Source organism: Rana temporaria, chromosome 3 (genome assembly GCF_905171775.1).
Source record: "Rana temporaria chromosome 3, aRanTem1.1, whole genome shotgun sequence".
Lineage (NCBI taxonomy): Eukaryota > Metazoa > Chordata > Amphibia > Anura > Ranidae > Rana > Rana temporaria.
In genome coordinates this window covers 481078520-481106406 of record NC_053491.1, presented here as the reverse complement: position 1 = coordinate 481106406, position 27887 = coordinate 481078520, and the positions used below count along the sequence as shown (strand labels likewise).

At 45.6% G+C, this 27887-nt stretch overlaps 2 protein-coding genes across 3 annotated transcripts in view; both read left to right on the top strand.

Annotated features, from left to right (window-relative positions):
- Positions 1 to 27887, top strand: part of LOC120933672 (beta-1,3-galactosyltransferase 5-like) — a 230388-nt gene that overhangs the window by 50889 nt on the left and 151612 nt on the right. The gene's annotated exons all lie outside the window — the stretch shown is intronic.
- Positions 1 to 27887, top strand: part of LOC120933675 (beta-1,3-galactosyltransferase 5-like) — a 55752-nt gene that overhangs the window by 8684 nt on the left and 19181 nt on the right. The window contains exon 1 of one of the 2 annotated variants that reach the window (XM_040347014.1): positions 11307 to 11366. The exons of the other annotated variant lie outside the window; for it this stretch is intronic. The gene's annotated coding sequence lies outside the window, so the exon portion shown is untranslated. Of the gene's footprint in view, positions 1 to 11306; positions 11367 to 27887 lie in introns of those variants that run through there. 2 annotated transcript variants of the gene reach the window in all.

Here is a 27887-nt window from a genome sequence, read left to right as displayed (position 1 = left end):
GCGTCATTTTTTCCCCACAAATAGAGCTTTCTTTTGGTGGTATTTCATCACTCCTGCGTTTTTTTTTTTATGCTATAAACAAAAATAGAGCGTCAATTTTGAAAAAAATTCAATATTTTTTACTTTTTGCTATAATAAATCTCCCCAAAAAAATTATAAAAAAAACATATTTTTTCCTCAGTTTAGGCCGATACGTATTCTTCTACATATTTTCTACATATCTACATGGATTGGTTTGCCCAAAAGTTATAGCGTTTGCACAATAGGGGATAGTTTTATGGCATTTTTATTAATATTTTTTCTTTCACTAGTAATGGCGGCGATCAGCGATTTTTTTCATGACTGCGACCTTATGGCGGAAACATCAGACTTTTTTGACACATTTTTGGGACCATTGTCATTTTCACAGCGAAAAGTGCTATAAAATACACTGATTACTGTGAAAACGACAATGGCAGTGAATGGGGTTAACCACTAGGGGGCGCTAAGTGTGCCCTAAGGGAGTGATTCTTACTGTAGGGGGACGTGGCTGTAGGCGTGACGTCACTGATCGTCGTTCCCTATATCAGGGATCAGACGATCAGTGTCATTGCCACACAGAAGAACGGGGAAGGTGTGTTTACACTCACCCCTCCCCGTTCTTCAGCTCCTGTGACCGATCGCGGGACACCAGAGGTGATCGGGTCCGCGAGTCCCGCGGGCGCGGTCACGGAGCTTCGGACCGGGTCGCGTGCGCAACCCACGGCTGGGCTTTTAAAGGCAACGTACCTGTTTGTGCCTGTGCCCAGTGTGCCATTCTGCCGACGTATATTGGCGTTAGGAGGTCCTTAAGTGGTTAAGGAGTATTTAAAGACAAAAATAGAAGGCCCAATTATCACATTCCTCACCCCCTCTGATGGCCCATTGGAAACATTTTAGGGGGGGCTAGATGAGTTTGGGACCCCCCCAAAAACACTACAATGGATCTGACAAAATACATTGTTAACAGACTAGGCTAGGTGTGAGAGACTTCACCTGTCAAAAGGAGAGTGTGATGTCGGGTAGGGGCGGGACTGCTACCCAGACCCGCCCCTCTGTCAAACAAGTGCATAGCGATAGAGCCGGTGGCACGACACCGGCATTCATATATTGCTGGCCAGGACAGTGTGGCATTGGGTCAGGGTTCCGCTGTCTATTCCTCTTCCCCTGGGCAAGGCTGGGCACAAGGACATACATATACGTCCCCTTTAAGATCCCAGCCGTGGGTTGCGGTCCTCTTCTCTGTGACCGTCCCCGCGGGAACAGCAGACCCGAATGCCGCCAGTGTCCCGCGAACGGGTCACAGAGAGGAAGAACAGGGAGAGGTAAGTGTAAACAAACCTTTCCCAGTGCTTTCTAGTGTGACTGCTGATCGTCTGTTCCCTGTGTTAGGGAACGACGATCAGTGATGTCACACACCAAGCCACGCCCCCCACAGTAAGAACACTCCCTTAGAGCACACTTAACCCCTACACGTGTTAACCCCTTCACTGGCAGTGTAATTTTTACAGTAATCAGTGCATTTTTATAGCACTGATCGCTGTAAAAATGACAATGGTCCCAAAATAGTGTCAACATGGTCCCATGTGTCCGCCATAATGTCGCCGCCATTACTAGAAAAAAAAATTATTAATAAAAATGCAATAAAACTATCCCCTATTTGGTAGATGCTATAAATTTTGTGCAAACCAATCAATAAACGCTTATTGCGATTTTTTTTTACTAAAAATAGGTAGAAGAATACGTATCGGCCTAAACTGAGGGAACAATTTTTTTTTTGTATATTTTTTGGGGATATTTATTATAGCAAAAAGTAAAAAATATTGCATTATTTTCAAAATTGTCGCTCTATTTTTGTTTATAGCGCAAAAAAAAATTGCAGAGGTGCTCAAATACCACCAAAAGAAAGCTCTACTTGTGGGGAAAAAAGGACGCCAATTTTGTTTGGGAGACACATCGCACGACCGCGCAATTGTCAGTTAAAGCGGCGCAGTGCCGAATCGCAAAAAGTGGCCTGGTCCTTTACCTGCATAATGGTCCGGGGCTGAATTGGTAATAAATGGACACTTACCTGTCTTGCAGTCCCTTGATGTCGGCACCGCAGCTGATGTTTCCACCAGCTGTCGGGTGCTGCCGCTGCCATTGCGGGTAAGGGAACCCTACTGCGCGAGGACCCGCTTCTCTCTCCTATTAGCTCGACGTCCAGGGGAGGAGGAGGAGGGAGCCCCGCTGTGACGTCACTGCCACGTCACGGCCGCAGCCGGACTCCCGGGAGTGGAAAAGGATACCTGTCAAAGACAGGTATCCTGTCCCCCCTCCCCCCCGAAAGGCGCCAATTATGGCACCGGAGGGGGGGGGGGGATTCGATGAGCGGAAGTTCCACTTTAGGGTGGAGCTCCGCTTTAACAATGCTCTGTAGAGTTTATCCTTTACTGATTGGTGGTCTTTAGGAGATAATTCAGGAGAGATACAAGGAAGTTCATTATCATATATCTTCCTGAGAACTTTCCAGTGTTGGGTGTGTTTGTAATTCGACACGGTGGTTTCAGCGTCTACCTTTCAATCTTTTGTTTACTTACAGATTAGGGCTGGTTCACACTTGTGCAAATAAAAAAAATGCAAGTAAACTTTTTTTTTTATCATTCAAAAGGTTTATTGAAAGGTATAAAAGGGAACATACAGTAAAAGCACGCAACAAAGAATGCAGATGCAACTGCATACACAATCCAATACAAAACAAAAGAGAAAAGCACAATTGGAACATTTTAGGCATTAAAATAAGCTCAAGCCTATACCTTGTTGAGTTCCAAGCTAAAGAATTCAAAAAGAGAAAAAACAAAAAAATGTCCGCGCTATGACACACATATAGAATTAAGCAAGTATATGACCTCATAACAGATTAGATCACAATGTCATAGCCTAAGCATTTCACATAACGTAAATTCCAAAGAGTATCAGAAAACCTCAACGGTAGTATTCTGAACCACGTTCCAATGACATCTGTCACACTAATGTAGGATTGATAACCAATTCAAGCAGAGAAAAGAAAGAGAAGAAAGAAAGAGGGAGAGAGAAAAAGGCAGACAGGGTGAAAGGTTGGGTATTAAGGGCCAGATTCACAGTGGAGATACGACGGCGTATCTGCTGATACGCCGTCGTATCTCTGTTTCTATCTATGCGACTGATTCATAGAATCAGTTACGCATAGATAGCCATAAGATCCGACAGGTGTAATTGTTTTACACTGTCGGATCTTAAGATGCAATACCGCGGCCGCCGCTGGGGCGAGTTTGCGTCGTAAACCAGCGTTGGGTATGCAAATTAGGAGTAACGGCGATTCCCGACGGTTTTTCGCGTTCGCTACGTCGCCGCTTGTCTAGTTTCCCGTCGCAAAGTTAGTCGTTTTTTTTGGTGCCTTAACTTTACACAGCAATCGTATTGCTGTATAAAGTATGTCCGTCGTTCCCGCATCGAAATTTAAAATATAACGTCGTTTGCGTAAGCCGTCCGGGAATACGGAATTACGCTACGCGCGTCGCCGTTCGAAAAAATTACGTCACGGCACTTGCGATGAAATATTGCGGCGGTGTAACGTATCTACGATACGTTACGCCGCCTCTGCCCTATGTGAATCTGGCCCTAAGTGTATAAAATAGCCTCACATGTGGCCAACCAAAAGCTACTAGCTCGCATGTAACCCTATTACTGAAAAGTAATTCCAGATTAATTAGAAAACAGCACAATATATCCTGATTCTCAATAATTGTGGGAGGATTTGGCAGTGATAAATTCCTGAGAATATTTAAAAACCAGCCATGGTTGCCAGGTTTTGTGGAAGCTTTCCACAGTACCATTATCCTGAGCTACCAAATCCTCCATTTCATGTATGCCATCAACCTTATTCAACCACTCTGCTATCGAAGGGGCTCGAGAGGAGTTCCAGTGCAAAGGAATCCAGTGCAAAGGAATCCAGTGCAAAGGAATTTATCGGCGTATACCGCGCACTTTTTTGCCCTGAAAACCAGGGCAAAATCGTGGGTGCGCGATATACGCCGATACTCGCTTCCTGCGCCGAGTTTGAACCACTGCGCCGGCATATATAGCGCAGTACACTCGGGTATAGTCGGGCAGGCTCGGCTCCTCTCGCGGTCATGTCCTGGACGTACAGAGGAGCCGAGCCTGCCCGACTATACCCGAGTGTACTGCGCTCGGTATATGCCGGCGCAGTGGTTCAAACTCGGCGCGGGAAGCGGGGATCGAGCAGGGAGGACACAACGATGGCCACAGAAGGACGCTGGACCCGACGAGGAGGACACCACCGAAGCCGCAGACGGACGCCGGACCCGACGAGGCTGCCGATGGACACTGAGCAAGACACCAAAACTGTAAGTACTAGAATGTTAGTTACAGGAATGCGGGCCCACATTAGGGGTGCGTGCTATACGCCGGAGTGCGCAATACCCCGATAAATACGGTATCTGGCCGCATTCAGCGTCTTGACAAGGAGCGTTTGTATTTTTTTAAGGAAAAGTTGGTCACATTCAACAAGCAACAAGCTACAGTTAAATTTAATGTGGTCTTGGTTATCTTCTTTATAAGTGACCTGACTTCTGCCCAAAATGGCGAGATCTGGGGGCAATGCCACCAGATATGGACCAGGGTGCCTCTGTCAGATTGACATCTCCAGCAAATATCTGGCTTTTGGATATCCCATTTATGAAGTTTGATGGGTGTGATGTACCAACGTGTCAGCAATTTGTAGCTTGTTTCCTGAAGCTTTGAACTGATGGAACACTTATGTGCCAAGACACAGGCCTGTCTCCATTGCTTGTCTGATATTTCTATATCTAAATCCTCCGACCATTTCCTCCATGTGGCCTTTTCCAGTGGTCCTTTTTTATAGCAAGCCGACTCCAGGTCAGTCAGGGTTCTATGCAGGTTTTGAGGGTTTCTAAATTTGCCTAGGTAACTGCGAATCTGAAAGTATGTCCACTGTCTTAAAGCGGGGGTTCACCCAAAAAAATAAAAATAAAATTACATCTAGCATACTAAGGACATTTCGGCAGGTCATTTTTTTTTTCTCGGTACATACCTTTATATCCAGGGCTTCCGGGTTCCGATGACTGCAGGACTGGGCGTTCCTATCCTTCCGTTCGATGATTGACGTCTCGTGAAACAGGTGACCTGTCGCAAGAACGCGCGTCACCAGATGTCTGGAAATAGCTGAGCTGCGAGTCGGCACTATATGGCGCCTTCGCAGTCAGCTTTACACGGTGGGCGCAGGCGCCATATAGTGCCAACTCGCAGCTCGGCTATTTCCGGAAATCTGGTGACGCGCGTTGTGCGACAGGTCACCTGTTTCACAAGACGTCAATCATCGAACGGAAGTATAGGAACGCCCAGTCCCAGAGTCATCGGAACCCTGAGGCTGGGATAGGAACGCCCAGTCCCGGAGTCATCAGAACGCGGAAGCCCTGGACAAAATCCGGATATAAAGGTGAGTACAGAGAGGAGAAAAAAAAATGCCGAAATGAAATGTCCTTACTATTGTACTATTAATGTAAAACATTTGTTTTTAGGGTGAACCTCCACTTTAAGTAGGGCATATTATTATCTGTTTTAAGAACAGACCAATTCTTCAGTTTGTCCCCCACAGCCAGAGTGGAGCTCCTCGCCTCCGACAGAAGCGAGACATTCCGTAGTCTGGGGGCAAAGTCAGGGTTGTCCTTCAGGGGGGTCAATGGACTTGGACATGTGGTAATATCCCTGTGTTTACATAGCGTGTTCAGGATCTCTAATGTAACCCCCGTAACTGGGTGTCTGCGAAGATCAAGCGGATAACTGGACCAAGAAATCAAGGGCAAATATGTGAGGGGAATTGAACACAGGTCTGCCTCCAGCGCTACCCAATCTTTCATGAGATCATGGCAGTGCCAGTCAACTATTCTTTCTACATGGGATGCACGATAGTAGTTCTTAAAGGTCGGCAAACCAATCCCACCCAGTTCCTTAGGTTTTGTCAATGTTGCTAGACTAAATCGAGCTTTCTTATGTTGCCAAAAAAATCTCAAGATTATAGAATTCAGTGACCTGAAGAATTTCTGAGGGACCCTAACTGGTAATGTGCGCATCAAATACAACAATTTAGGTAAAATCACCATCTTGACAATCGCAGCACAACCAAACCAAGAGAAAAACTTCAAATGCCATCGCTTAAGATCCTCCTCGCAGCTTCTGAGAAGCGGAGGGAAGTTCCGTTCAAATATAGACTGTAGCCTAGGGGTTAAATAGACCCCCAGGTATTTAAGATCCCATTTAAAGGCAGAATTGGACTTGGTCAGTGTCAGCAACTCGTCAGGAAGAGAGATATTTAGGGCCTCGGATTTGGAATAATTTATTTTTAGATTTGATATACAACCAAAGTATTTAAATTCCTTTATGAGTTTGGGAAGTGTGATCGTTGGGTTAGACAGAAAGAATAGAAGGTCATCGGCGTAAGCCACAGTCTTGAACTCCCTGTCCCGGACCCGAAAGCCCTGAATTGCAGAATTGCTTTGAATAGTTCTAATGTAGGGTTCAAGGGTAAGTATGAACAGGAGGGGCGACAAAGGGCAACCCTGTCTCGTCCTATTATTAATGCAGACCTTATTTGACAGGCTGCCATTTATCTTCAATTGTGCCGAGGGGTTCTCGTAAAGCGAAAAAATTCAAGAAAGCATATGGGGACCTAAACCAACCCATCTGCAAACGGCCATCATGTAGTCCCAGGCAACGCGATCGAAGGCCTTCTCCGCATCCATGGAGAGGGGAAAGCCCTCGGTCTTCCGCATCCTCGATGCATGGATCAGCAAAAGCGCCCTTAGTCACGTTGTCTTTTGCCTCTCTGGCAGGCATGAATCCAACCTGTTCCATACCAATCAACTTAGGCAGAAGCGACCCCAACCGTAAAGCCAGGATCTTTGCAAAGATTTTGACGTCAAGGTTTAATAGTGAGATGGGCCTATAGCTTCCGCAGTCGCTCGGGTCTTTACCCAGTTTTAGAATCACTGCGATATGAGCTGATAGAAAATCTGGAGTTATCCTACCGGGCAAGGACAAGGAGTTCAAAGCGTCTCGAAGGGGATTTGTGAGTATATCTGCAAAAGTTTTATAATATGTGGCCGAGTACCCGTCAGGGCCTGGGCTCTTTCTCGCTTTAAGTAGTTTAATCGCTTGTGTAAGTTCACCTGACGTGATTGGGGTCTCCAATAAATCAGAATCCTGGCTCGATAGGGACGATAGGCCACTTTTGGTCAAATACTCCTGAATTATTTGTTCCCTATCCTCTTCCATCTGCGGTTGTCTATGCTGCGGGGGGCAAATTGTAAAGTTTTGTGCAGAAATTATTAAAGTGAGCAGCAATCGCCTCCGATGCCACGTCAAGCTTCCCTGCATCATTCCTGATTCCAGCAATGTTGTTCGCAGAGGCATGCTCCCTCAGAGCTCTAGCCAGGAATTTACCCGCTTTGTCTCCAGATTCATAGTAAATTCGAAGAAGAATAGAATGGTGCACGTTTAGCTTTAGTGTTTAGCAAGTGTTGATGTTCTTTTCTAGCTGCAAGAAGTCGTGCAGCTGAGCAAACTGATAGGGACTGCTTATGGGACTATTCCAATGCATTGATCTGTAAAGTTAATTTCCTGATGTTAGCATCTCTTTCCCTTTTACGTCTAGCGTCCATTTCAATCAATGTCCCCCTAATAGTGCATTTATGAGCCTCCCAAATGACCAGAGGGTCCACCCCAGGAGTTGCATTACTTTTGAAAAAGTCTGTCAGTTTTTCAGTGAGTATGGGAAGGAGGGCAGGGTCAGACAACAGAGAAGTGTTGAGTCTCCAAGTCGGTTGTCTAGGTCCCATAGTCTGCAAGTCCATGGAGAGAGAAATCGGGGAAAGGTCCGAAATCGTCTGTAAACCTATATGAGCCTCAGATACCCTAGAGAGGTCTCTCTGTGACACAAACAGGTAGTCAAGTCTCGTGTATCTCGCGTGAGGAGTAGAGAAGTAAGTATAATCTCGCCCATCCGGGTTGAGGAAACGCCACGTATCCACTATTTGCAAGGATTGGAGTAGTAGCTAAATCCTCTTTAAGATTCTGTAAGTGATACAGGTCTTCCCATTAGAGGTGTCTAGCAGGGGGTGTAAGAGGATGTTGAAGTCACCGCCCAATATCAGGCACCCGGTGGTGAATGCCTGAAATTTACTAACAATGCGCTGACAAAACGTAAAATGGGCCTTGTTGGGGAAATAAACGTTAGCCAGAGTCACTGGAGTGTCTCCATATTTCCCCTTTAAAAATACGAATCTGCCCTCAGGATCACAGAGCTGTTCCGATAGTTCAAAGGGGGCCTCCCTGCTTATCAAGATGGAAACCCCTTTGGACCTGGAATCGGCAGCTGTAGTATGAAACGCCTTGGGAAAATACTAATTTGTAAGCTTAGGAATATGATTCGTCTTAAAATGGGTCTCCTGGAGGAACACAAAGTGCGGCTTACCTTTACGAAGCTCCCTCAGTAGGGTGGAGCGCCGTTCAGGAATGTTTAGACCCCTGACGTTATGTGAAATCCCTAGCGGGCATCGCCCCAGATTTGAGTGTGCCATGGAGGAAGATCAGGAAGGATTATCCAAGAGCCCAACTGCCAAAAACAAGACTGTGAGACGTAGATTAGCATCTATAATCACCAAACCAAGTACTGTATATGTTAATAGCTTGTCCTACAGAGACCCTGTCAGAAAAAAGAGATAGGTGAGGAGTGAGGAAAAAGAGAAAATAAAGAGTAAGAAGAGCAGAAAGATGCAGGAGAAAGGTATATCAATTCAATACTCCACCTCTAGGACAGCAAAACGTCCCCCCAGAGGAAGGTGCACAACCTAAATAATATAGTGTCCCTGTAGACCCAAAGATGAGTCAAGGAACACTCTTTTGGGATCGCGACAACGACTAAGCGTCAGCACACCTGACACCTCAGCAATAGAGCACAAATGAAATGCAATAAAAAGAACACAAGGAAAAAAAAGTACAAAAAAGGAAAAAAAAAACATATATTAAGGAGCATCTCAACCGCTACGCACACAGCCGTGTGGGTGACTAAATACAATAAAAAGTGCAAAGGTGTTCAATAAACAAATAGGCAAACATAATAACACATTTTTTTTTTTAAACAGGCAAAGGTAAGGGAGGGATTCCCCACCCCCAATCATTGCAAACCCGCCCTCTCTGAAATGCAAGCACTAAGTAAAAATGGTTAAACACTGGCTATCTCAGAATGTTCCTGTGGGGGGGAAAGGAGTAAGCAAAACAAAAATGAAAATGAAAACTTCAAGCAAAATCCGGGTATCAGAATGAGTCTGCAGCTCAGGAGGTGTATATAACTGTCAGGGAATATCCATTCTGTTCGTTAGCGCTTCCACCTGATGGCGATGTCATATTAAAGTAATATTGCCTTGTAAAAATTCCCTTTTCAGGGCAGAGCATCACAGAGCGTCACTCAGCCCAATAACGGAATGATCCATTGCCAGGCATAGATTGCTCAAAAGTGTCACGTAGACAAGCCCTTTGCACCTCCATAAGAGATAAGTCCACGAAAACAAAAAGAGGCTCTGCATAAGACCAAAGGCCTCGCAAGGCAAAGGTGATAAGGGAACGTCCCAGTAACCAGCCCCCATATTAGAGATAACGTAGGCAACAGTACCTTAAACTTCTTAAAATCCTCAGGGGGACAGTTTGCAATCACAGGAACAAATGAGAAGACAGTTAACAAACAAATGTGCTCATAGGAAAAATACAGGCCTCAGTCCTCGGCCGGACCCCATGCATTTTCCGCCTGCCTCTTTGGAGTCGCCGTTTTGGAGCTTCCAGAGCGGTTTTGCTTGAACTTCTTTGCCACCTTCTTTTCCGGAGAAGTGAGGGGGGAAGTCGGCGGGCTTCTCAGCTGTGGGGTGTGAAGAAACTCTGTGTACCAATCCGGGAGGTGAACGTGCTCCATGTCCAGAGCCTCACAGAAGTCCGGCAAATCCGCAGGTGTGCGCAGCACATGTTGGTGGCCATTGTAGGTAACAGTTAGGGCAAAAGGAAAGCGCCACAAATATTTAAGTTCCCACTCTCTCAAGTTCTCCAACAGGGGTCGCAATGCACGTCTGTTTTTAAGTGTGATCTGCAAAAGATCCTGAAAGAGCATTATTGTTGCGCCATTAAAGACGATTTGTTCGTTTCTCCTGGCTTTGCGCATTATATCTTCCTTGGTAGCAAAGCTTTGGAGACAGCAAATTATATCTCTCGGTGGAGCAGAGTCAGAACCCCTAGGCCTAAGGGCTCTGTGCGCTTTGACAAATTCAATGTCCGCATCTTCCTGCCTCTCCAACAAGCTATTAAAAACTCTTCTGAGCGCTGGCACAATCTGGTCATGTTCAACAGACTCAGGGATCCCCCTGACTCTAATGTTGCACCTTCTGCCCCTGTTGTCTAAATCCTCGATATGTCTATTCATATCGATAAAATGTTGGGATTGGGCCAGGGTGGTCATTTCTAGTTTGCGAATAGCTCTGTCTCTCTGTTTGTCTGCATTCTCGGCCACCACCATTTTCTCATTGATCACTAGTATGCTAGATTTTAAGTCCGTTATGGCAGCCGAGAAAGTCGCCTTATTATCTGCGGCTATCACCGACATGTCCGCAAAGGTGAGAGGATGGTCAGAGCTGCACTTACCCCTGTCGGAGTCTCCAGACGCATGCTGGGAGTCCTCGCTGCTGTCCTCCTTGTGTATAGTCGGCGCCATCTTGGTTTTCGCCGCACTGCTGCTAGCCTTTTTCATGCTGGAGAAGATGTCAGCAATGTTCCTCGCAGGGTAGTTCACTAAATCACGGCGCTGACGTGAGTGGGGGGTCACATACAACTTTTTGCCCGGCATCTGTGAGCAGTTGGTCGAGTGTAGAGCTGCAACGGCTGGTAGTGCTGAGGAGCTTCGTCAGTGTGCTGCCATCTCCATCGCTCGCTAGGCCACGCCCCGCAAGTAAACATTTTTATGCCCGCTTGTTTATATTGCGTTTAGCTGCTTTACGTAGGTGAAAAAAAAGTATTTTCATGAATATTTTGTGATCTGCAGAAGATAATTCTTATTTAGAATTATCACCGAGCTTCTTTATGTTCCCGAGAGATGATTGATGAAACAAATGTGTTACAACGGTTGCCATACTTGTGAGTCTACCAGCTCATTTTAGCTTTCGCCTTTCATTTTTTTCTTGTAGATTAAAAAAAGAAAAAACGTTTTGCTTGTAAATCAGTTGATCTCTAAATGGCAACATTTTATCTGAAAGGTAAGGAATCTCTTCATTGGAGCACCCGGAAGTCTAATTCTTCTTCACTCTATCCAAAACTAAACCATTTTTGGGGTACAGACAGGGCCGATCCTAGGGGTCACAGACGCCTGGGTGCAGAAATATTGCTGGCGCTCCCACATGGGAGTGGTCATCTTGCTAATTCCTCCCCTTTACAAATGTTTCTATGGCTATGACTCAAACACAGAGATAGATGCTCCCCTAAGCTCCCCTTCATTAGTGTCCCCCATCAGAGCCCCCCCCACAGCAAGTTGTAAGCCTCGTACACACGGGCCAGAATCTCGTCAGGAAAAAACGTTGTTTTTCCTGACAAGATTCTTAGCAAGAATCTCTTGCTGCCCGAGTGTACAGACTCTCCTTTCAAAAGAACCGCGGTTCTCTTGAAAAGCAAGAATGCGGTGACATCATCGCGCACCCTACCTATGCCTAGGAAGCTACCGCGCATGCGCCAAAGTCATTTCGAGCATGCGCGGGGTTTCCACGGTGACCAGGTAAGTATACAGACGCTCGGGTTTCTTGGCAGGAAAACTGCCAAGAATCTCAGGATGAGATAATAGAGAACATGTTCTCTATTTTTCTCGTCTAGATTCTGTCCAGTTTTCTTGTCGAGAAACCTGAAAGCCTCGTACACACGCTCGGTATACTCGGCAAGAAAGCTCTGCCAGCAGTTTTCTTGCTGGTTCTTGCCGAGTATACCAAGCGTGTGTATGAGGTTTTGCTCTGTCCTGATATCTCAGTGTGAAGTGCTGCTACTAATGCTGCCCAGCTCTGCCCTTTTGTTGTGTACAGATGACTCACCTGCAGACCCTGTGTTTACATCTAAATAGCCGCCATTCATATGTAAATAACAGGAGCATTCATATGTAAACAGCTGAGGGCAGCGGCATTCATATGTAAATAGAGGCGGCATTCATATGAAGAGATGATGTGCTGTAACCTCTAACAACCAATCAGTGAGCAGTATTAATTTACAGTAATCTCTAGCAACCAATCAACAAGAAGAAATCATGGACTGTAACCTCTAGCAACTAATCAGTGAGCCGTAATGTGTGCTTTAACCTCTAGCAACCAGTCAGTAAGTGGTAATGATATTCGGTAACCTCTGGCAACCAATCGCAATCACTGCCTCATATGATACAGTAAACTGATTTTAAGTCTAGCTGATATTTATTGTATGTCTCAGAGCAGATGGACAGCAAAATTGCATGGGGGGGGGGGGGGAGAATTTTTTTTGCCCAGGGTCCAATCAACATTAAAGACACAACATAATTCCTACGAGAAGCCAGACTAAGGAACATCACCGTCACCATGCATGTAGCCTTTTATCAAAAATATATTTGATCTGAAAATCTAGGGGAGTGAAGCAAGGATAGAAAGAAAGCCGCACACCCCGAGATCAACAGGCAGCAGCTACAGAGTCCTGATATTCCTCCACGCCTTTATCCAGGCCTCCTGCTGCCACCTGTCTTTCTCAAGACCCTGAATCTTTCCAACCTCAGACAGAATGTCCTGCACCACCGATTCGATTTACTCCATAAGGATACCTGACACCGTGCACTCCACTCATAATCCAGACGAGTCTGGAATGCCCCATACACCCACTCTGCATAGCTCATATAAGAGAGGAAGGGTATACCCAAAGCCCATTATGAGGGGTTCCCACCATCTCTGCACTAAGGGCCAGATTCACAGAAGTGATACGACGGCGTATCTCCTGATACGCCGTCGTATCTCTGTGTTACGGCCGTCCTAACTATGCGACTGATTCATAGAATCAGTTACGCATAGCTAGCCCTAAGATCCGACAGGTGTAATTGAATTACACTGTCGGATCTTAAGGATGCAATTCTAGGCCGGCCGCTAGGTGGCGAGGCCATTGCGGTCGGCGTAGAATATGCAAATGACTAGTTACGATTCCCGAACGTCCGCGCTGCCCGTCGATCTAACTTTACGTAGTTTCCATCGAGTTACGCCGCATAAAATTAGGGCTGAGCCCTAGTTGTTCTAAGCCATGTTAAGTATGGCCGTCGTTCCCGCATCGAAATTTAAAAAAACACGTCGTTTGCGTAAGTCGTCCGTGAATGGCGCTGGACGCCATTTACGTTAACGTCTAAACAAATGACGTCCGTGCGACGTCATTTAGCGCAATGCACGACGGAGCATGCGCAGTACGTTCAGCGCGGGAACGCGCCTAATTTAAATGGTGCCCACCCCATCTGAATTGGGCAGGCTTGCGCCAAGTGCATTTACGTTACACCGCCGCAAGTTTACAGGTAAGAGTTTTGAGAATCAGGCACTTATGCTGTAAACCTGCGGCGGTGTAACGTAAATCAGATACGTTACGCTGCCGTGGAGCAACGTAATTGTATCTGAATCTGGCCCTAAGTTTCCGGTTCTGCCAATCACAGGATATCAAAGTGATGATGGGATCGGGAGCTGGTTCTCTTCGCTCCCAATCATTAGTACGAGATCTGAAGCTGTTGGTGATAGTTCAATCTATACGAGTCCCACCTCTGCGACGCCGCATAAAGGTTGACCCTAGGGTCACATCTATGTGGCTGAGGTTGATGGGTTTACTGGCGCGTTTTGCCATTTTCAACACGCATTTTTGATACATTTTTGCATGCAGGTTTTATGCGCTTTGCTTTTTTTTTTAAACAAACTGTGAATAGTTGGTTATTAACCACTTAAGGACCGCCTCCTGCACATATACATCGGCAGAATGGCACGGCTGGTCACAAGCACGTACAGGTACGTCCTCTTTAAATGCCCAGTCGTGGGTCGTGGGCGAGCGCCTGCGGCGGGCTTCCGCGACCCGGTCCGAAGCTCCGTGACCGTGGGACCCGCGGACCCAAACGCCGCTGGAGTCCCGCGATCGGTCCCCGTTCTTCACTGTGGCGCCGTCATTGATAGTGTGTTCCCTTTTATAGGGAAACACAATCAATGACGTCACACCTACAGGCACACCCCCCTAAAGTTAGAAACACAAATGAGGTCACACTTAACCCCTTCAGCGCCCCCTTGTGGTTAACTCCCAAACTGCAATTGTCATTTTCACAGTAAACAATGCATTTTTAATGCATTTTTTGCTGTGAAAATGACAATGGTTCCAAAAATGTGTCAAAATTTTGTCCACCATTATGTCGCAGTCACGAAAAAAATCGCTGATCACCGCCATTAGTAGTAAAATAATTCATAAAAATGCAATAAAACTATCCCCTATATTGTAAACTATATAAATTGTGCGCAAACCAATCGATAAACGCTTATTGCGATTTTTTAGTACCAAAAATAGGTAGAAGAATACGTAACGGCCTAAACTGAGGAAATTTTTTTTTTATATATATATATATTTTTGGGGGATATTTATTATAGCAAAAAGTAAAAAATATAGTTTTTTTTTCAAAATTGTCGATCTATTTTTGTTTATAGCGCAAAAAATAAAAACCGCAGAGGTGATCAAATACCACCAAAAGAAAGCTCTATTTGTGGGGAAAAAAGGACGCCAATTTTGTTTGGGAGCCACGTCGCATGACCGCGCAATTGTCAGTTAAAGCGACGCAGTGCCGAATCTCCAAAACTGGCCAGGTCCTTTAGCTGCCTAAAGGTCCGGGTCTTAAGTGGTTAAGGAGTGGATCAGGAAGCCGGCCACCACACCACGTCCTTAACAACCGATAAGTCATCAGCTGTCAGCGGGGTTCCCCAAATGTAAAAAAGAAGAATTGCCAGAATTACAAAAATCAGGAAAAAAAATGGCGTGGGGTCCCCCAATCCATAGCAGGACCATTGGGTCTGCTATGGATTTTGAGGGGAACCCCACACCCATTTTTTTTTTTTTTTTTGGCGTGGGGACCCAAAAGACCTGGTATGGATTTGCAGGGGACCCCACACTGTTTTTTTTTTTGCCAGCAATTCTTTTTTTTTTCGCATTCAGCTATTCACAGTTTATTATGAAGATAAAAAAAAAATGCAAAATGTAAAAACCAAGTTGATTGAAATCTATTACACATAAAATGCAATCTGTTAAAGAAAAAAAAAAGTCCCTAACCTTTCCCAAAAACGCACCAGCTGAAAAAAAAAACGCATAGATGTGAACGTTTACCATAGGAAATGGATTGTAGTGTGTTTCTGCAAACTGCAAAACACAAAAAAATGCCTAGGTGTGAACATAGAGTTAACCTGAATCAGGTCTATTTAATGTCTTCCTTCCCTTCTATTAGCTATTATTTTTCGGCAAATTTTCTTTTTCTTTTTTTTTTTTTGTCTTTTTAAAAAAAAAAAAAATCAATTTGTTTTGCTTGTTTTTTTTTTTAGTGTTGCATAAAAAATGCCCATCTGTCCAAGGTTTAGTTATACTTTTAAAAAGAGGGGTTTTGCGCAAAAACTGAACACTATCAGACAAAAAGTGACGGTGATGGGTGATGATCAAAAAATATAAACTAGGGCCCAGATTCACGTAGATCGGCGCATCTTTGCGGCGGCGTAACGTATCCTATTTACGTTACGCCTCTGCAACTTAGACGGGCAAGTGCAGTATTCTCAAAGCACTTGCTCCGTAAGTTACGGCGGCGTAGCGTAAATAGGCCAGCATCCAGCCCCATTCACGGACGACTTACGCAAACGGCGTAAAATTTTCACATTTCGACACGGGAACGACGTCCATACTTAACATTGGTACGCCGCATGTACGCCACCATATAGCAGGGGTAACTTTACGCCGGGAAAAGCCTAACATAAACGGCATATCTGTACTGCGTCGGCCGGGTGTACGTTCCTGAATTCGCGTATATAGCTGATTTACATATTTCTAGGCGTAAATCAGCGTACACGCCCCTAGCGGCCAGCGTAAATATGCAGTTAAGATCCGACGGCGTAAGAGACTTACGCCGGTCGGATCTAATACTAATCTATGCGTAACTGATTCTAAGGCCCCATACACACGATAGAATCCATCCGCTGAAAAATCCCAGCGAATGGGTTTCAGCGGATAGATCCTATGGTGTGTACACTCCAGCGGATCTGTTTCCGCGGATATTTATCCCCTGGGATGGATTTCCAGCGGATAAATATTCGATGACATGCTATCAAATCTATCCGCTGGAATCCATCCCAACGGATGGATCCGCTGGTCTGTACAGACTCACCGGATCCATCCGTCCGAAGGGATCCCCCGCATGCGTCGTAATGATTCGACGCATGCATGGTATTCCTTATATGACAGCGTCACACACGTCGCCGCGTCATAATCGCGGCGACGGCGCGACACGTCATCGCCAGAGGATTTCGGCGCGGATTTCGATTCGATGGTGAGTACACTCCATCGCATGGAAATCTGCGCAAATCCTCGAGAGGATTTATCCGCGGATACGGTCCGCTGGACCGTATCCGCGGATAAATCCTCTCGTGTGTATGGGGCCTAAGAATCAGGCGCATAAATACGACGGCACAGACTCAGAGATACGACGGCGTATCTGGAGATACGCCGTCGTATCTCCTTTGAGAATCTGGGCCAAGTTGATCAATAAAAAACATTAACAAGTTGATCAATAAAGTGAAAAATTAAAAATTAAAATAGAATGAATGGTGGGAAGTGTCCCGTGTATCAAATAGCAGTAAAGCTGTCAAAAAAGAGAACAGAAATAGGGCTGAATGTCCACCAGGGGCGGACTGACCATTGAGTCACTCTGGGACTGCCCGGGGGCCCCATGCCACTAGGGGGCCCCATCAGGGTTGCCAGGCTCAGTAAAACCAGGGACAGTATGTCAAAATCTATGTTTTTTTTTTACATCTGTCCCTGATATGTCCGAAACCGACATGCTTCTGATGTGAAAATCCCGAGATTTTGGCTGCCCCGCCTCTGCACTGCCTCCTGGCGTGGTGGCCATCTGTAAGCCCAAGGGCCCCATAATCTTCTATTGCCCAGGGGCCCCATGAGTTGTCAGTCCGCCCCTGATGTCCACTATGCAAGATGTATCTAGATGGCAATGAGAGATTTGATCACATCCATTAACGGGCTCCCAGAACTCTCACCCTCAATAACGAGTGTCAAAAGCATCCAAGATCTCCTTGCATCATCCACCTCCTCACAGCCAAAAGCCTTCCCACCTGTCGCACTTCACTGGTGCTTCTCCAACCTCTCCAGCTGTACACAGCCTTCCCTCTATGGTGCTGACACGCACCTCCTCGACAAATCTCTAATAGAAACTCTGGCCCAGATTCAAGAAACAATTGCGCCTGTGTAACCATAGGTTACACAGCGCAATTGCTTACTTGCTCCGGTGTTACGAATGCTCCTGATTCAGGAACATCGTAACGCCGACTGCAGCCTAAAATCTGCGTGGCATAAGGCTCCTATGCCACGCAGATTTTAGGCTGCATTCTTGCGTTGACCGCTAGGGGGCGCTCCCATTGTGATCAGCGTATAGTATTCAAATTGCATACTGACACCGATTCACAATTGTTGCGCGGGCCCTGCGTACGCAAGTTACGTCGTTTCCGTACGGCGTGCTTAGCTTAAGGCTGCTCCTGCTAATAGCAGGCGCAACCAATGCTAAGGATACCCGTCGTTCCCGCGTCGCGACGTTCGAATTTTACGTAGTTTGCGCAAGTGAATCGTGAATGGCGCTGGACGCCATTCACGTTCACTTTGAAGCAAATGACGTCCTTGCGACGTCATTTGCCGCAATGCACGTCGGGAAAGTTTCCCGACGGAGCATGCGCTTTACGATCGGCGCGGGAACGCGCCTAATTTAAATGATTCCCGCCCCCGGGGAATTATGGATGTGATCAAATCTCTCATTGCCATCTAGATAGAAATCTCTCATTGCCCTCCCTTGAAACAGAGTTTCTATTAGGCCTCGTACACACGACCGAACATGTCCGCTGAAACTGGTCCGCGCAGCAGTTTCCGCGGACATGTCCGACCGTGTTTAGGGCCTAGCGGACATTTTTCCGGCCTAGCGGACAGGTTTCCAGCGGACAAAAGTTTCTTAGCATGCTAAGAAACTTGTCCGCTGGAAACATGTCCGTCGGACATGTCCGATGGTTAGTATGACTCATCGGACATGTCCGCTGGTTATGACGTCTAACCAGCGGACCGAAATCCCGCGTATGCGTCAAATTGATTCGACGCATGCGTGGAAGCATTGCACTTCCGCGTTTGAGAACGTCGGTGTCTTCTACGTCACCGCGTTCTCTGTCCGCGGGGATTTTGGTCTGATGGTGTGTACACACATCAGACCAAAAGCTCCCAGCAGACATGTCCGATGAAAACGGTCCGCGGACCGTTCTCATCGGACATGTCTGCTCGTTTGTACAAGGCCTTAGGGATTTGTCGAGGAGGTGCGTGTCAGCACCATAGAGGGAAGGCTGTGGACAGCTGGAGAGGTTGGAGAAGCACCAGTGAAGTGTGAGGCCGCGTACACACGACCGGTCCATCCGATGAGAATGGTCCGACGGACCGTTTTCATCGGTTCACCGCTGAAGCAGACTGATGGCCTGATGTGCGTACACACCATCAGTTCAAAAACCGATCGGGTCAGAACGCGGTGACGTAAAACACAACGACGTGCTGAAAAAAACGAAGTTCAATGCTTCCAAGCATGCGTCGACTTGATTATGAGCATGCGCGGGTTTTGAACCGATGCTTTTGTGTACTAACCATCGGTTTTGACCTATCGGTCAGCGGTCCATCGGTTCGATTTTAAAGCAAGTTCTCAAATTTTTGTCCGAAGGACAACAGACCGATGGGCCGTACACACGGTCGGTTTGGACCGATGAAACTGAACTTCAGTCCGTTTTCATTGGTTTGGACCGGTCGTGTGTACGCGGCCTGACAGGTGGGAAGGCTTTTGGCTGTGAGGAGGTGGATGATGCAAGGAGATCTTGGATGCTTTTGACACTCGTTATTGAGGGTGAGAGTTCTGGGAGCCCGTTTATGGATGTGATCAAATCTCTCATTGCCATCTAGATACATCTTGCATAGTGGACATTCAGCCCTATTTCTGTTCTCTTTTTTGACAGCTTTACTGCTATTTGTTACACTTACCACCATGGGGCTGGATTCAAGAAGCAATTGCGCCTGTGTAACCATAGTTACACAGCGCAATTGCTTACTTGCCCCGGCGTAACGAATGCTCCTGATTCAGGAACCTCGTTACGCCGACTGCAGCCTAAGATATGCGTGGCATAAGGCTCTTATGCCCGCATATCTTAGGCTGCATTCTTGCGGTGGCCGCTAGGTGGCGTTCCCGTTGTGCTCAGGGTATAGTATGCAAATTGCATACTAACGCCGATTCACAACGTTACGCGAGCCCTGCGTACGCAGTTTACGTCGTTTCCGTACGGCGGTTTTCGCGTAAGTCGTTCCCGCGTTGCGAAATTTCAAATTTACGTAGTTTGCGTAAGTGATTCGTGAATGGAGCTGGACGCCTTTCACATTAACTTTGAAGCAAATGACGTCCTTGCGACGTCATTTGCCGCAATGCACGTCGGGAAAGTTTCCCGACGGAGCATGCGCTCTACGATCGGCGCGGGAACGCGCCTAATTTAAATGATTCCCGCCCCCTACAGGATCATTTAAATTGCGCGCGCTTAGGCCGGGCATTTTGCCGGCACGCCCACGCAATTTACGGAGCTACTGCTCCGTGAATCGAGGGCAGCGCAGTCAATTTGCGGGGGCGCAGGGCAAAAACGTTGCCCTGCGCCTCCGTAAAAAATGCGCAATTGTACTTGAATCTAGCCCATGGGATCATAGGCATTATGTTAATATCTACAAACATGCATAGAGAAAACAAACAAACACACACCATATTCAATTAACCAGAAAATAACTTTATTCAAAGGATCCATTTTATATTTACATGTAATCATTAACTGTTGGATAATATTGGCCACGGCCTTGTTCATTGGTTTTCAAAAAATTCATAACATATCAATCTTACTTTGCATAAATCCGAATAAATCATCAACCACCAACAATTTCAACTCAGCCACTCAGACTCGAGTTGAATACCGACAATTTAACCATTTAAATTAAACCTCCCAACCGACAGGAGGGCAAACCTACCGACCTCCTGTCCACACCACCCCAAACCGCGGCCCTCTCTATGCATGTTTGCATATCTGCATTAAAAATATCCAAACCCACCTCCGATAGATGTACACCATCATCCCTATACAACCCTTGCAAACCCCCCTCTAATTCCATGTGACGGAAAGATATGCCTAACTCTGGATTGATAAATTTTTCCAAAGCCCTATTTACTCTCTTGCGAACTTTGTCAAGAGGTTTGAGGACTGCTGAATTTAGCCAACGCAGGCGTGGCACTATTTCTGAAAAAACTAAGACGGTGTTAGGTGAAACCAGTTTCAAAATTTTTATAGTATCCTTCATCTCCACAATCAGCTCAAAAGTCTTCTTCTTGCCGATATCATTCCCACCAACATGTAAAATCATAATATCTGGTGTATCATAAGAAGCATACAGCCTTCCTAATTCAAAAATTAAATCCTCCCATAACATTCCCCTTCGTCCAAACCATAATACTTGAAAAACTGCCGGATCCAGGCCCAAATTTTCCGTGTACACTCTACCTGCCGCTCTTTTTTGTGCCCAAAAAACAAAGGAATGCCCTATAATCCAGATCGTGTGAGGAGCACCTGAAACAGAATAATCAGTTAATAAGGGCGAATATATAGTTTAAAAGCATCTGACCGCCACCGTCCAATCCTCTTAATGGTGCTCTCCTCTAAACCAATCCTTGCTGCCTCAGTCGCCGCCCCAATCCTAAATGAGTGCGTTGTTATTTTTAAATGTTCCAATTTCAGAAAAGCCAAACATTCTTTCAGAACTGCTGAAAACTGGTATACTGATAATGGAGCACCATTAACATGAATAAACAGCTGGTCAGAAATCTCTGGACGAGCAACCATATATGCATGATAAGCCACCACCGGACATATGTTTTCCTGACGACATTTCTTCAAATAAACCCATTCCCCGACACCGAGCCTATCCATTTTGCTGACACCTAGAAAAAACTTTAGGCCATCTTCCACAATTACTACATTCGCCAAGGCGATACCACCCGAAACTGAACCCGAGGATGAAAGAATTTCCGAAATTCTGAATGCTCCAAAAAATGTTATCGTAAATACTGCATTAAATAAAAGAGCTTCAAAATTTGATGAGCATACCTCCTGAGTTACTGAACAAATTTGAGCTAATATAACAGGGGTGACTGGTGCTCTATGATCTTTTCCGAAATTACATTTTTTGTATCCCTTCAGCACCTGTCTCACCGAGAAAAAACTGTGACAGGGCGGAAAACCATAAAGGCGCAAAAAGAATGATATCCCCGATAAAGTTTTATTTATATGCGACCATGAATACTTTTTATACATCAGAGCCTGAAGAAACTCCAAAACCAACTGCTCGGAATGATCCGACACAGAAAGGTGCAAGGAATCCAAAAAACTTGACCATGACAGCCATGAAGAAGAATAATTCTTCCAAGTCGCAACGGCCACAGAGTTCTTAATGTTCTGAAGTATTAAATCAGATCCCACAATTGGGGAGGGCAGGGGGATCCCGACCGCTCTGCCTGGGGCAGTAACCCGAAAAACCTCTCCATCTGCTGGCGAGAAAGAGCGTCAGCAATATAATTACTCTTTCCCTGTACATATTTCGCTTTTAACCACACATTCCACTTAAGGCATAGAAAAACCAAGTGGCGCAAATATGACACCACCCATGGGGATTTAGCAGATAAGGAATTTATTGCAAATGCTACCCCTTTGTTATCAGTGCTGACCACCAACCTTTTATTAGCAAAATAAGGGCCCCATATTTCCAGCGCCGCTACAATTGGGAACAGCTCTAACAGAGTGATGTTTTTGCAAAAACCCATGGTGATCCACCTATCTGGCCAAATGGACGCACACCACTGATTTCTCCAAATTGCACCGAACCCGACAGAGCCAGCTGAATCTGTTGCCAGCTGAAAATCACTGTCAGATATGAACTCCTGCTGTCAGATTGCCCTGCCATTAAAGTGTTCTAAAAATTTACACCAAACCATCATATCTTGCTTAACATCCTGTGTAAGCCTGACGTGAGCGTTTGGATTTTTTAAACCTGAAATTGCTGAATACAGCCTCCTGGAAAAAATTCTCCCCATTGGCAGTACCCTAGTAGCAAAAGCCAACTGCCCTAATAGGCTTTGCATCTCTTTTAGAGTCACCTTTTTCCTTTTCAAAAATGACTTTAAAAGCAGAAAAAGTTTTACTATTTTCTCCTTAGGTAACCTGAACTCCATATTCTCTGTATCTAAAGTGATTCCTAAGAAATCCAAACAATTTGACGGGGGGATCGTTTTTTCCTCCGCCAAAGGAACCCCAAAATATTTACATACAGACTGAAATACTGACAAAACCTGGCCACATACCTGGGAACCTTCTGGACCTAAAAACAAGAAGTCATCAAGGTAGTGGGTAATATTGTTTGATCCTGACACAATACTTACCACCCATTCTAGAAATGTTGAAAATGTCTCAAAATAAAAGCAAGATAACGAGCAACCCATTGGTAGTGCCTTGTCAAAATAAAATTGTTGATCAAAACAAATACCCAGTGAGTTAAAACAATCCGGATGCAGTGGTAGGAGTTGGAATGCCGCTTTAACATCTGCTTTAGCCAACAGCGCCCTTCTACCTAGTGGCCGAATTTTGTCCACTGCTGCTTCAAACGATGTGTATGAAACTGATACCACCTCGGGGTCAATCTGATCATTTAAAGAATTACCAAAAGGAAAGGATAAATGATGAATAAGCCTATATTCATTGGGCTCCTTTTTGGGAACCAGACCCAGAGGTGATATCCTGAAATTCTTAAATGGAGGGTGGACGAATGGGCCTTCCATTCTGCCAGCCTCCACTTCCTTAATTAATTTACTTCTAACTAAATGAGGTGCATCCAATACTGATTTTAAATTTTTTACCATTGAACAGCCTACCCCATCGAAACTGGGTAGCCGAAAGCCCACTGAAAAACCTTCAATTAGGAGCGATGCCATCTGCTGATTTGGGTAAGCCTGCAGCCATGGCAGCATTCTTGAAAGAATCACTGGGGTGGCCGCTTTTAGAAAAATTCTCTCTGGGTTGTGCCTGAAGCCTGCGAAAACATTTTGTAATTGGATGGCTTCCAGAGCAAAACGCACATTCGTGCCTGTATTTACAGGAATTCAGCCACTTACACTGTGTATCATTGAACGCAAAACACAACCCTTTTTTGTATGTAACAGCTGTTTGATTTGCAGGTGGGGCCATTGCTGTAGGACGAGAAAATGGTTGCCTCTGGGGCAAAAAAAAATTTAGCCATAGGCCCACATCCTTTGAACCCCACTGCAGAGATGGTTGTAACGCTAATTTCTGGCGAAATGCTTCGTCATACATTAACCAAGACATGCCACTAAAGCTTCTATACGCTTCTAGTATTATGTCCACATGCTGAAATAACAAACAGCTTTTACTGGGGAATTTCTCACATAGTACACTTGAATAAATCAAAAAAGCCTGTAACCAACTGAAAAAAGATTTGATCTGAGGCTTGCGCCTGTCCTCCTCAAATCTTTCTTCATTTGTAAATTTTGTAAAATCTCTATTAGGTGGAAGCAGTGTGTTTAAATCAACATATTCCCCTTTCCAGATTTTTTCCCTTACTACGGCTGACAAGTGAAAACCTAGTGGGGAAAGTAAACAAGGCATACATTCCTTTACATTATCAGTATTACAAGCTGAGCTATCTATAGTTGGGTTAGTAGGGACAAAAGCATGCTGGGGGACATGTGTAATAACAGGTGCAGCTGACCATACTTCTGCTGAGACACTGGTATTCTGCTGACTAGCTTGTGCACGCATAGCAGCTAACAATTGTTCTAGCGCAGAAGACACTGCAGACAACTGGGACACAGACACACACTCACCTACTGACCCCCGAACCTCACCTGTTCCAGGGGCCACTGCTGGTGATGATAGAAGCACCGGGATTTGCCCGCTTGGATGCTGTACTGCGATGGGGGGGGGGCACGGCCCGCATCCCTGCGTCCCTCCTTTCCCCCTTTCTGCTGTGCTGCTGCTGCCTTGGGCGACACAGCCCGGGATGTAGAGGCCTTTCCTGCTGACGCCGAGGCCCGGAGTAACGGCCGCGACCTCCACTTGACTTGGCTGAGCCTGCGCGCTGGTTCTGTGCTGCGGGAGCAGCCGCCATTCCTCCGACCGCGGCGAGCAAGGGCGGGGCTGGGACGGCGTCACTCACCGACGAACGCTGCCTCTTGCTTCTCCTTCGGGTCTCTCCGTCCTCTAGTGGGTTGTCCTCGGACAAGGCGATGTCCATCATCTCCGCTCCGCCCAGCATCTGACACGCTTGCAGCATCTGCTCCTCCCGTCCGACGGCAGCCGTGGATTCTCCCTCGTCAGCCGCAGCGTCTTCACAGGTATTAGCTGCTGATAGCGTGAGGCACTGCCTGATCCATTCCTCGCTGCCTTCCTCCTCTGCCTTCCTCAGTAATTGTTTCAGTAGGTTGTCCATCTTCAAACGGCGTGGAGTTCACCTGTAAAATGTTGTATGAGAGTGGCCCAGACCCAGGCCCAAATGGGCCTTAAATAGGCCGGTACCAGGTTCTGGAAAAATCTCCCAGAACCACCTGACTATCCTGACGCCCTGGTTCACACTGGGTACGATTTGGAACGATTTGAGATGCGATTTGACGTGTCAAATCGCATCTCAAATCGGCAGCAATTGTCGGCAATGGCACTGTCCTAATCAGTGCGACGCCGCATCTGCGATTTCAAAAAGTAGTTCCTGTACTACTTTTTGCGATTTCGGGCCGCGATATACATTAAATTGCGGCCGAAATCGCGGCAAAATCGCGGCCGCGAAATCGCGGTAAAATCGCGCATTTTACCGCGATTTTGAATTCGCTGCAGTGTGAACCTAGGCGACCAATCCCTGTGGGCTCAGAACCCTCTCCAGAACTTTCCTACACACCTGACCCAAATTAACAACCCTGCTACCTTACCTGCAAATCACCTTTCTGTTATCCTTAAATAACCCTGCTGAACTAAAAAACCCCAGCACCTGCAGCTTTGCTCTAAACTAACCTAGCAAATATACCTAAACTAAACCTAGTCCCATGCCATGAACCCATGAGGAAAGGGGAGCCTAAGCGGCTATCCCTTTCAAATCCCATTCTATTTAAATTTTTTAATTTTTCACTTTATTGATCAACTTGTTTATGTTTTTTATTGATCAACTAGTTTATATTTTTTGATCGATCATCACCCATCACCGTCACTTTTTGTCTGATAGTGTTCGGTTTTTGCGCAAAACCCCTCTTTTTAACATTATTTCACTTGTGTATTGTAAACACTACTGGGGCAGATCCACATACATACGCTGTGCCCGGCGCAGATGTACAGTTGTGTTCAAAATTATTCAACCCCCCAATGCTGTAAAGGGTTTTAGGGAATTTAGTGTACATTTGTAATTGTATTCAGAATGAAATCCTACAAGGACTTCTTAAAGAACCATATGCAACTAAAATGACATCAATTGGTTTTGTAATACAATAGTAAATGTTTCTTTTGTGAATTCTTCATTTACACAATTATTCAACCCCTTAAAGACTACCACTCTGAAGAACAGAGGTTCATTGAAGTGTATTCAATCAGGTATTGAAAACAACTGTGGATGTCAGGGAGCAGCAATAAAGCCTAATAAGCACCAATTAGGCAGCTTTAAAATGACTGTGATACTCGGCTCCTTCTAGACATTTACTGGTGTGGTTACAAACATGGTGAAGTCAAGAGAATGGTCCAGGAAGACAACAGAAGAGGTGATTACTCTTCACAGGAAGGGCAATGGCTATAAGAAGATTGCAAAGATGTTAAACATACCAAGAGACACCATAGGAAGCATCATTCGCAAATTTAAGGCAAAGGGCACTGTTGAAACGCTACCTGGTCGTGGCAGAAAGAAGATGCTGACTTCGACTGCTGTGCGCTACCTGAAGCGTAGAGTGGAGAAAAGTCCCCTTGTGACTGCTGAGGAACTGAGAAAATATTTGTCAGATGTGGGTACTGAAGTTTCTGCTCAGACAATACGGCGCACACTGCGTAATGAAGGCCTCCATGCCAGAACTCCCAGGCGCACCCCCTTGCTGTCTCCAAAGAATAAGAAGAGTCGACTGCAGTATGCAAAAATCATGTGGCCAAACCACAGAAGTTTTGGAATTGTGTTCTGTGGACTGATGAAACAAAATTAGAACTGTTTGGGCCCATGGATCAACGCTATGTTTGGAGGAGGAAGAACAAGGCCTATGATGAAAAGAACACCTTGCCTACTGTGAAGCATGGCGGGGGGTCAATCATGCTTTGGGGCTGTTTTGCTTCTGCAGGTACAGGGAAGCTTCAGCGTGTGCAAGGTACCATGAATTCTCTTCAGTACCAGGAGATAGTGGATAACAATGTGATGCAGTCCGTCACAAACCTGAGGCTTGGGAGACGTTAGACCTTTCAACAGGACAATGATCCCAAGCATACCTCCAAGTCCACTAGAGCATGGTTGCAGATTAAAGGCTGGAACATTTTGGAGTGGCCATCGCAGTCACCAGACTTAAATCCGATTGAGAACCTCTGGTGGGACTTAAAGAAAGCAGTTGCAGTGCGCAAGCCTAAGAATGTGACTGGAGGCTTTTGCCCATGACGAATGGGCGAAGATACCCGTAGATCGCTGCAAGACACTTGTGTCAAGCTATGCTTCAAGTTTAAAAGCTGTTATAACTGTAAAAGGATGTTGTACTAAGTACTAAGATTGAATGTCACTTGGGGGTTGAATAAAACTGATAATGATGTGAGCACAGAAAAGACATTTGTGGTTATTTTATTATAAATGTTATGTTATATTTGTCTGACCTACACGTGCCACTTTGATTTAATTGTAAGCAGGATGACTGAATGATCAAAATCAATGTCAAACTGGCCAAAACAATCAATTTCAGTGGGGGGTTGAATAATTTTGAATACAACTGTAATGCCGCGTACACACGGTCGTTTTCTGCGATGTAAAAAAACGACGTTTTCTGTGAAGTAAAAAACGACGTTTTTAAAATGACACTTTTCAAAAACGATGTTGCCTACACACCATCGTTTTTTCACAGTGCTCTAGCAAAGCGAGGTTACGTTCACCACGTTTTTCCATTGAAGCTCGCTTCATAACTAGCTTCTGGGCATGCGCGGGTGGAAAAACGTTGTTTTAAACGTCGTTTTTTGCTACACACGGTCAATTTCTGTGAAGTCAAAAACGACGTTTTGAAAAACGACACATAAAATTGAAGCATGCTTCAATTTTTGTTGGTCGTTTTTCAGAAGACATAAAACGTCGTTTTCTCCCACACACGGTCAATTAAATTGACGTTTTTAAAAACGTCGTTTTTTTACATC